Source organism: Grampus griseus (genome assembly GCF_964374135.1).
Source record: "Grampus griseus genome assembly, chromosome: 9".
NCBI classification, from domain to species: domain Eukaryota; kingdom Metazoa; phylum Chordata; class Mammalia; order Artiodactyla; family Delphinidae; genus Grampus; species Grampus griseus.
In genome coordinates, this window is record NC_139003.1 from 75721821 (window position 1) to 75731766 (window position 9946).

Below are 9946 nucleotides of genomic sequence, written 5' to 3' on the forward strand. Positions count from 1 at the left end.
TAGCAAAAGGAAAATTTGCCTTCACTCCGTGTGTTTCTTGCTCTTCAAGGCCACCAATTCTCATGAAAAGGAAGTTCCTCATGAAAAGGAAGTTCTGTTTTATATTTATTCACCTAAGAATTAAGTGCCTATGGGCTAGATATTAGGAGCACACTGATAAGACAAGGAGCCATGGTTTAAGGAGAGAGGAAATAAGGTTAGTAATGTGTGTAGGTGTCATAACACAAGACTTCTTGGGAAACTAAGAAGAGAGCCATCACTTCTCCTGGGAGTGCTTTGAGGGTTTAAAAAAAACGTCCTAGAGAACTGAGAATCTACTTGTCAGATGGACAGTAGAGAAAATCTGTGCATGTGGAGAGCAGTGTAAACAGCCTGGAAGGCTGGATCAGAAGTGACTCACAGTGCTCAGTTTCAGGTGTTGCGTGTTGGGAGGAGTGGGTGGTGCCCACCACAGAGATGAGTCTGGGAAGTCAGGTAGGAACCAAGCCTGAAGGGTCTGGTGTGCCAGAATAAGTGTATTTTTATTCTTACTGTGGTTTATTTGAAATAGTGAGAGAGTTGAGATATGCCCTACTTTTTTTGTTGTTTTTTTTTGCGGTACGTGGGCCTCTCACTGTTGTGGCCTCTCCCATTGCGGAGCACAGGCTGCGGACGCGCAGGCTCAGCGGCCATGGCTCACGGGCCCAGCGGATCTGCGGCATGTGGGATCCTCCCAGACCGGGGCACGAACCCGTGTGCCCTGCATCGGCAGGCAGACTCTCAACCACTGCGCCACCAGGGAAGCCCTGCCCTACTTCTGAGTGTCCACGTTCCTACAAAGGTACCTGTGCAGTAAGATATTATAAAATAAATCACATTTAACTTCTTTGATTTCTGTTATGCAGATGGACATACCACCCTTTTACAAACTCCTTAAGTAAAGGAAGAAAAGAACCCACTTTAGAAACCTACCGTGTAACCCTTTCACATGTGGGAAACCTGCAAGAGAGTTTCTGCGACTGGAGTATTTCAACCACAAGCATCAGGGGCCCCAACATCCTAGCATCTCAGGCCAGAAATCACACTGTTCTTTATGGGAAGGAGGGGAAAAGGCAAGGTGAGGGAAAGAGGGTTTTTTTGGGGTTTTTTTGTTTTTTTAGTGAAGCGATAGAGAAAGCTAAACGATGTTATCAGGTCATACTTCTAATATTTATTTCTGTCATTAAGCAGTGGGCATTTGAGGCTTTCCTGTTCTATCAGAATTTGAGTATGACAGTTTTTGCATTTCCCAAAGAGTTCATTGTCCCTGTTCAACTCCCTCTTATGCAAAACATGTCTGTCAGTGTGGGCAATGACCCCATTACTCCCACTCTTTAGAGTTTAACTAGATGACTCAGGCAATGAGTCATTTTTCCATGGATTGTCTATGTTGCTTGGAAAAGTGGCAGTTCCAGCCAAGCTATGGCTGAGACTACCTGAATTATTTGGAAAACACTATGGCCATAGTAATCTGCCTTCTTAGACTAAAAAAAAAAATGGTATAAAATTCTTTGGGATCAGGGAGCCCAGGTCTGGAACATGTACATATAGATAAAACCTGGAGAGCAATATGCTAAAGGGAAGTGGTTGGGTTAAAGTGAAAAAAACAATTTTATGGATTCCCTCTGTGAGAACAAATACTTAAAGGAGTGTCAGAGGCTAAATACAAAATACTGGATGTTTCATAAAAGTTTGCATTCATGAATAAGTCTTTTGCATATATTTCAATTCTGAAAGCGACTTTTTGGAGAAGCTAAATTTTTTATTGGCTATTAATAGATGAAATTAAATTTCAAGTACATTTTCTTTTTAAATTTTATTTATTTAATTTATTTATTTTTGGCTGTGTTGGGTCTTCATTGCTGCACACGGGCTTTCTCTAGTTGCGGCGAGCGGGGGCCACTCTTCATCGCGGTGCACGGGCCTCTCACTATCGTGGCCTCTCTTGTTGAGGAGCACAGGCTCCAGACGCGCAGGCTCAGTAGTTGTGGCTCACGGGCCTAGTTGCTCCGCGGCATGTGGGATCTTCCCAGACCAGGGCTCGAACCCGTGTCCCCTGCATTGGCAGGCAGATTCTCAACCACTGCGCCACCAGGGAAGCCCAACACAAATTTTTATAAGTAGACATGATCTACTGGAGGTTACTAAGGTTGTGAGAGAGTGTGGAGGAGGGGAATGAGTAGATAAGTTAGAGAAATCTTTTTATCTAATACTTCATATCTAATACTTCATATCTAATACTTCATATCCCTTTTTCTATTGATGAACAAATACAAAGATTGGCTAATTTGATTTTAGAATCTTCTTCCTTTGCCTCGGCACCCTATTAGAGAAAATGGATTTTTAAAATCTGGTAGCAACTTCCAAGAAGATGGAGTAGACATATTTTTCCCTATTCCTCCTGCTAAGTACAACCAGAAATACAGAATGTTATTTATAAAACAATCATAAGAGTACTCCGAAAAGTGAAGAGAAGACAAAGTAGCTAAGGACCTTGGAATCCAAAGAATGACATGGTGGTGAGTTCTTCATTTTTGTTTTTGGCCTGTGGTTTTTTGTGGTTTTTTTCCTTTAATTGAAGTATAGTTGATTTATAATATTGTGTTAGTTTCAGATGTATACAGCAAAGTGATTTGGTCATACATATATATGTATATATCTATATTCTTTTTTCTATTATAGTTTATTACAAGATATTGAGTATAGTTCCCTGTGCTATACAGTGAATCCTTGTTTTTTATCTATTTTATATAAAGTAGTGTGCATCTGTTAATCCCATATTCCAAATTTATCCCTCTACCCTTTCCCCTTTGGTAACCATAGGTTTGTTTTCTATGTCTGTGAGTTGGTTTCTGTTTTATAAATAAGTTCACTTGTACTGTTTTTTAGATTCCACCTATAAGTGATATCATATAGTATTTGTCTTTCCCTGTCTAACTTACTTCACTTAGTATGATAATTTCTAGATCCATCCATGTTGCTGCAAATGATGTTATTTCCTTCTTTTTTATGGTTAAGTAATATTGCATTGTATATGTATACCACTTATTCTTTATACATTCATCTGTCAGCGAACATTTGGGTTGCTTCCCTGTCTTAGCTATTGTAAATAGTGCTGCAATGAACATTAGGGTGCATGTATACTTTTCTTAAAATTAATTAATTAATTTATTTATTTATTTTTGGCTGCATTGGGTCTTCGTTGCTGCACGTGGGCTTTCTCCAGCTGTGGCAAGCGGGGGCCGCTTCTTGTTGCAGTGGCTTCTCTTGTTGCGGAGCATGGGCTCTAGGCGCACAGGCTTCAGTAGTTGTGACATACAGTCTCAGTAGTTGTGGCTCGTGGGGCTCTAGAGTGCAGGCTCAGTAGTTGTGGTGCACGGGCTTAGTTGCTCTGCAGCATGTGGGATCTTCCTGGACCAGGGCTGGAACCCGTGTCCCCTGCATTGGCAGGCAGATTCCTAACCACTGCGCCACCGGGGAAGTCCCTGCATGTATACTTTTGAACCATGGTTTTCTTCATATATATGTCCAAGAGTGGGATTTCTGGATCATATGGTAACTCTATTTTTAGTTTTATTAAGGAACCTCCACACTGTTTTCCATAGTGGCTGCACCCATTTACATTCCCACCAACAGTGTAGGAGGGTTCCCTTTTCTCATTACGCTCTCCAGCATTTATTGTTTGTGGACTTTCTAAAAAAAATTTTTATTGGAGTATAGTTGATTTACAGTGTTGTGTTATTTGCAGACTTTTTGATGATGGCCATTCTGACCAGTGTGAGGTGATACCTCATTGTAGTTTTGATTGCATTTCTCTAATAATTAGTGATATTGAGCATCTTTTCAAGTGCCTATTGGCCATCTGTATGTCCTCTTTGGAGAAATGTCTATTTAGGTCTTCTGCCCATTTTCTGATTGGATTGTTTGTTTTTTTGTTATTGATTTGTATGAGCTGTTTGTATGTTTTGGAAATTGAGCCCTTGTTGGTTGCATGGTTTGCAAAGATTTTCTCCCAGTCTGTAGGTTGTCTTTTTGTTTTGTTTATGGTTTCCTTTGCTGTACAAAAGCTTATAAGCTTGTTGAGGTCTCATTTGTTTATTTTTGCTTTTATTACTCTTGCCTTGGGAGACTGACCTAAGAAAGCATTGCTACGATTTATGTCAGAGAATGTTTTGCCTATGTTCTCTTCTAGGAGTTTTATGGTGTCATGTCTTAAATATAAAGTCTTTAAGCTATTTTGAGTTTATTTTTGTGTATGGTATGAGGGTGTGTTCTAACTTCATTGAATTAATTATGGCAGTCCAGCTTTCCTATCACCACCTGCTGAAGAGACTGTCTTTTCTCCATTGTATATTTTTGCCTCCTTTGTTGAAGGTGTGTGGGTTTACTTCTGGGCTCTCTATTCTGTTCCATTGATCTATGTGTCTATTTTTGTGCCAGTACCATGCTGTTTTGATTACTGTAGCTTTGTAGTGTTGTCTGAAGTCTGGGAGGGTTATGCCTCCAGCTTTGTTATTTTTCCTCAGGATTGCTTTGGCAATTCTGGGTCTTCTGTGATTCCATATAAATTTTAGAATTATTAAATTGTTCTAGTTTTGTGAAAAATATTATGGGTAATTTGATAGGGATCACATTAAATCTGTAGACTGCTTTGGGTAGTATGGCCATTTTAACAATGTTAATTCTTCCAATCCAAGAACATGGGATATCTTTCCATTTCCTTGAATCATACTCAACTTCCTTTATCAGTGTTCTATAGTTCTCAGTGTATAAGTCTTTCACCTCTTTGGTTAGGTTTATTCCTAGGTATTTTTTTAATGTGATTTTTAAACGGGATTGTTTTTTTTTTGTTTTTTTTTGTTTTGTTTTGTTTTGCGTTACGCGGGCCTCTCACTGTTGTGGCCTCTCCTGTTGTGGAGCACAGGCTCCGGACGCACAGGCTCAGCGGCCATGGCTCACGGGCCCAGCAGCTCCGTGGCATGTGGGATCTTCCTGGACCGGGGCATGAACCCGTGTCCCCTGCATCAGCAGGCGGACTCTCAACCACTGCACCACTAGGGAAGCCCTGTTTTTTGTTTTCTGATTTCTGATATTTCATTATTAGTGTAAAGAAATGCAACTGATTTCTATATATTAATCTTGTATTCTGCTACCTTGCTGAGTTCATTTATCAGTTCAAATAGTTTTTGTGTGGAGTCTTTAGGGTTTTCTGTATAGAGTATCATATCGTCTGCATATAATGACAGTTTTACCTCTTCCTTCCAATTTCGATACCTTTTATTTCTTTTTCTTGTCTGATGTTTTGTCTTGGTTTGCTTTATTCTTGCCTTGTATATCCCATACTTGGAGCTGAAGAAGGTGAAAACGCAGAAATGCCAATGTGCACAGACAAAAAGGAGCCCCAACAAAAGCCTGCTGTCTCTAACCAAAGGACCAGGAAAGGAGCAGCCCAGCAAGATAGAAAATGTTTAGACATTTTCTAGCCTCTCTACTCTAGCCAAACATCATAGGAAAATAACTATAGCACCATCCAGGCCCACGCCTGAAAAGGCTGAGTGGCAGGCCTTGACTTCTACCCTTGCGAGGCTGTAACGAGGCACCCTAACCTCACCATCTGAGCCCCACCACGGTGGTGTCAGAGAAAGCCAGGCAGGGAGCTGACTAATCATCCCCACTACAGGAATGAGGTACCACCTCCCCTCTCCTCTGGGATGGCATTAGAGGGGGCATAGTAGAGGCTCAGGACTTTCCCTATTCAGCAGTAACAAGGCCACCTCCGCACCCCTGTGGTGTCAGTGAGACCATGTGGAGAGCTGTAACAAGCACTCGCACTCTGCCCAGCTAGGAAGGTATCAATGGAGGCTATTAGGGAGTCAGAACCCCCGCCTCTGCTCGGCAGTATCAGGGAGCCCCTCCCACCTCAGGGGTCAGTGGAGACCAAGTGAGGAATCTGGACTTCTACCCTCACTTACAGTAATGACACCCCTTTCCCTGGTGGAGCAGTGTTCCCAAATCAAGAAAAATAAAAGGTTTAACTAAGATCTAGAATCTCACAACATGATACCTTAAATGTCCAGGTTTCAAGGTAATATCACTCAACAGACCAATATCCCTTATCAATTCGGACACAAAAATACAATATATTACCATTGGGGAAACTAAGAAGAGTGTACATCTGATCTCTCTGTATTATTCTTACAACTGTATGTGAATCTATAAACATCTCAAAATTAAAAATTTAATTAAAAAGAAGACAGCAAGGGAGCAGGATAAAGAGAATTATAGATTCCACCTAATGTTAGTAGGGTTCCATAAATAATGCACAGGTGATTGCAAACCCAAGTTGATTTTGCTCCAGTAGATTTCTGAACATTTCACAACGCTCTTTAAAGGGATTGAAGAGCCCTTAAGATGCCACAGTTTCAGGGCTAGGATATAGTTCTGTGAGTAACTGAGAACTAACATCAAATGCCAACATAACGTTCCTGTTCTTTTTTGTTATATTATCTGTAGATATTTTAGTATGATATGAACAAATATTTTAATCTGTAGCAAAGTACGTACAATAGTTTGAAAAGGTACGGTTTTAGAATAACCCTAAGAGTCAACATTAATGACCTAAAGCACAGTGACCCTAGCTGGTGCTCATTCATTTAATCTCTGACCTTGGCACCCTGCAGCCCTTCCTGTCCACCCAACAGTTACCATAACTTTCACAGAGCACAAGAATTCCATTAGGCAATGTGACCTTGGAACTCTCAATGTGCCATTACTTTATCCTGGTAGAAATGATATGACACTGTGATTGATAACAAGCTCTTCCCAGCTGCTTTAAATTTTGTCGTGGTACCTTTGCAAGCCTATCCTGGTTTAAGAGGGTATAAGGAAGAGTTCGTTGGAAAAGTTCGTTGGAACTATCAGTGAAAACCAGTTTCATTGGAAATCAGCATTACCCTCATCTTCAACATCTTATGAATGCCTTCCAATGTGCTGGGGCCAAATTAGATGAGTTTTATAATGAGGAAAAGAAAAGTGAGACCAAAAGGAAATGATTTTTTAGGAGATAAGAGGTCAGAGGTGGAGAGGGATTTTTGTTTTGTTTTTCACGCAGGTTAAGAGGGTTTTGAAAAGAATTGGGGGAGAAAATTACAAGATGTAACATGGTTTGAAGGCAGTGAAGACAGGAGAAATCAAGATCTATCAACTCTGAAAGGAAGATGGAAGATTTAAGCAGAGGTATTGGTGGCAGAAAATTTGGAAACAGAATGTAGTAAAGTGTGGCAACATGCAAATGTAATAGTCAAAGATAGCATCTAACTGTCTCTCTTCAGAGATGAAAAGTCAGGGAATTGTTAGCCACAAATAAAATATAGTGGGAGAAAGACCAGAGAGCATATTACCATCAAGCTAAAGACCAACTGGACAGAGAACTGAGTCCATCATTCTCTCTTCAGAGAAAACTGTTGCAAAGTAATTTATATTTAAATATAATATAAAATATATAATATAGCATATTCAATTGTAATATTATTACACTATAGAAAATATTCAATATTTTAAAATACTTTGGTAGGTAGAGTTGGCCCTTACTTACAGTACACTCTTTTTTACATATAAATCTTTTATGCTCTAGCTTAAAACTATTGATCTATTCAATACACACTTGATGAGTCTCTAGTGCTGTGGGTACTAGATCCAGAGATAGGCATGGCCTCAGCCTGGCAGCAGTCCTCCCCAGGGTGTCCTAATTCCATTCACGTACTTTTTAGGAATTCCAGTTTCCACACCTTTAAACCGAGAATGATACCGCCTCACTTGTTTCCCTTAAACATACTTCTTCTTTTGAGATTTGAATGAGGTGATATATATGTGTGACGGGCTCTATAACTTTATAAAACACTATACAGATCTGATTTTTGTACTGGCTTATTCTCAGTTCATTTTGAGGCAGGAGCTAAGCCCCGTTTTTCTTTATATCCTCAAACCCTTGCACAGGGTCTGGTACATGGTAAGTGTGGGCAACAAATGTTGGATATCTCATTGAACAAAACAGAGGAAAATATCTTTATTCTTGTGGGTCTTACATTACTACTGAGGTGACAGTAAACAGCACGCATGATCATTTCATAAATTGTAGAGTATACTAGGAGGTGTAAAATGGTATGGGAAGAAAAATTGGAGTAGAGTAAGGGGAATTGGGAGTCCTGGGGATAAGTGTTTTTAAAGAGGTCAGGATTGGTCTCATTGACAAGATGGTAATCAAGAAGAGACTTGTAGGATGTGAAGGTTTCAGCCGTGTGAATATTTGGAGGAAGAGAATTTGGGAAACAACCAGCACAAACACCCTGAGGTGGAACCCCGCCTCAAGAAACTAGTGTGGCTGGCAGGGAGAGAGGCAGAGAGAGAAGTAGAAAACGAGGTTAGAGAAGTTACGGAGAGGGTGAGCCACTGCAGGCCATGGCTCCAAATGAACTGGGGGCCACTGGGGAATTTTGAGCAGAGGCGTCACGTGATCTGACTCACTTTTCAAAAGAATCACTCTGGCTGCTGCTTTGAGAATGGACAGAGGCAGGAGAGGAGGTAAAGACAGGAGCAGAGAGACCGTTACAAAGCTCTTGTAGTCAGGTGAGAGATGAGAACGGCTTGCCCCATGCTGGTAGAACTGGAGAGAAACAAGTGGTCAGATTCTGGATATATATATATATTTTTTTAACTTTTTTTTTAATGTGGACCATCTTTTTTAAAGTCTTTATTGAATTTGTCATGATATCGCTTCTGTTTTATGTTTTGGTGTTTTGGCCGCAAGGCATGTGGGATCTTAGTGCCCCCGACCAGGGATCGAACCTGCACCCCCTGCGTTGGAAGACAAAGTCCTAACCACTGGTCCTCTGGGGAAGTCCCTGATTCTGGATCTATTTTGAAGGTAGAACCAATAAGATTTCCTGACAGAGTTATGGGCTGTAGACGAAAGAGAAGAATGCAGCATGACTCTAATATTTTTGCTGATCAACTGGACGGCTGGAGGTGCCAACTGAGAAGGGGAAAAACCTGCTGGAGGGGCCAGCTTGGGGGAAAGGTCAGGAGTCAAGGTGGGGAACATGAAACATCCAAGTAGGGCTTCCCTGGTGGCGCAGTGGTTGGGAGTCCACCTGCCGATGGCAGCGGACACGGGTTCGTGCCCCGGTCCGGGAAGGTCCCACATGCTGCGGAGCGGCTGGGCCCGTGAGCCATGACCACTGAGCCAGCATGGCCGGAGCCTATGCTCCACAATGGGAGAGGCCACAATAGTGAGAGGCCCGCGTACCGCAAAAAAAAAAAAAAAAAAATTAAAAAGAGAAGGAGGGAAATGTGATAGTAGTTGGTAAGAAAAGTGAGGTCAAGAAGATTTTTTGTTTTTAAGGTGGAAGAAATAACAGCATGTGTACCAGCAGGGCTGGGACAGAAAAGTTGATGATGCAGGAGAGACGGGGAGTAATGGCTCCTAATGAAGTCATTTTTGAGGAGGTGAGATCCATCGCTGAAAAGTACAAGCACAAGGACTGCCTGCATATAGACACATGGATAGTTCATTTAGAGAAGCAGGGGGAAAGGCAGACTGTTGGGTGCAGCCGCTGGTAAGCGGACACATGTCCTGGCGGGAGACAATGGCAGTTCCCTCCTGAGCACCGTGATTTCCGTCAATGAAATAAGAAGCATGTGACGATATGGAATGTGAAGCAGAAGATGAAGGTATGGAATGGATGATAGACGTTGGAGGAAAGAGGAGCTATGAAATAATGATCCAGGAAAGTGGAAGAGTAAATGCACTAAGGAAGCATTTGCTGTTGGGCAGCAAAGGTTGGGGTATACTAGTGTACAAGACAGAAAGAACCTTTGTTCGTAGGAATCTTGCATCCCGCAGAGTGGACAATAAATAATATGCATAATA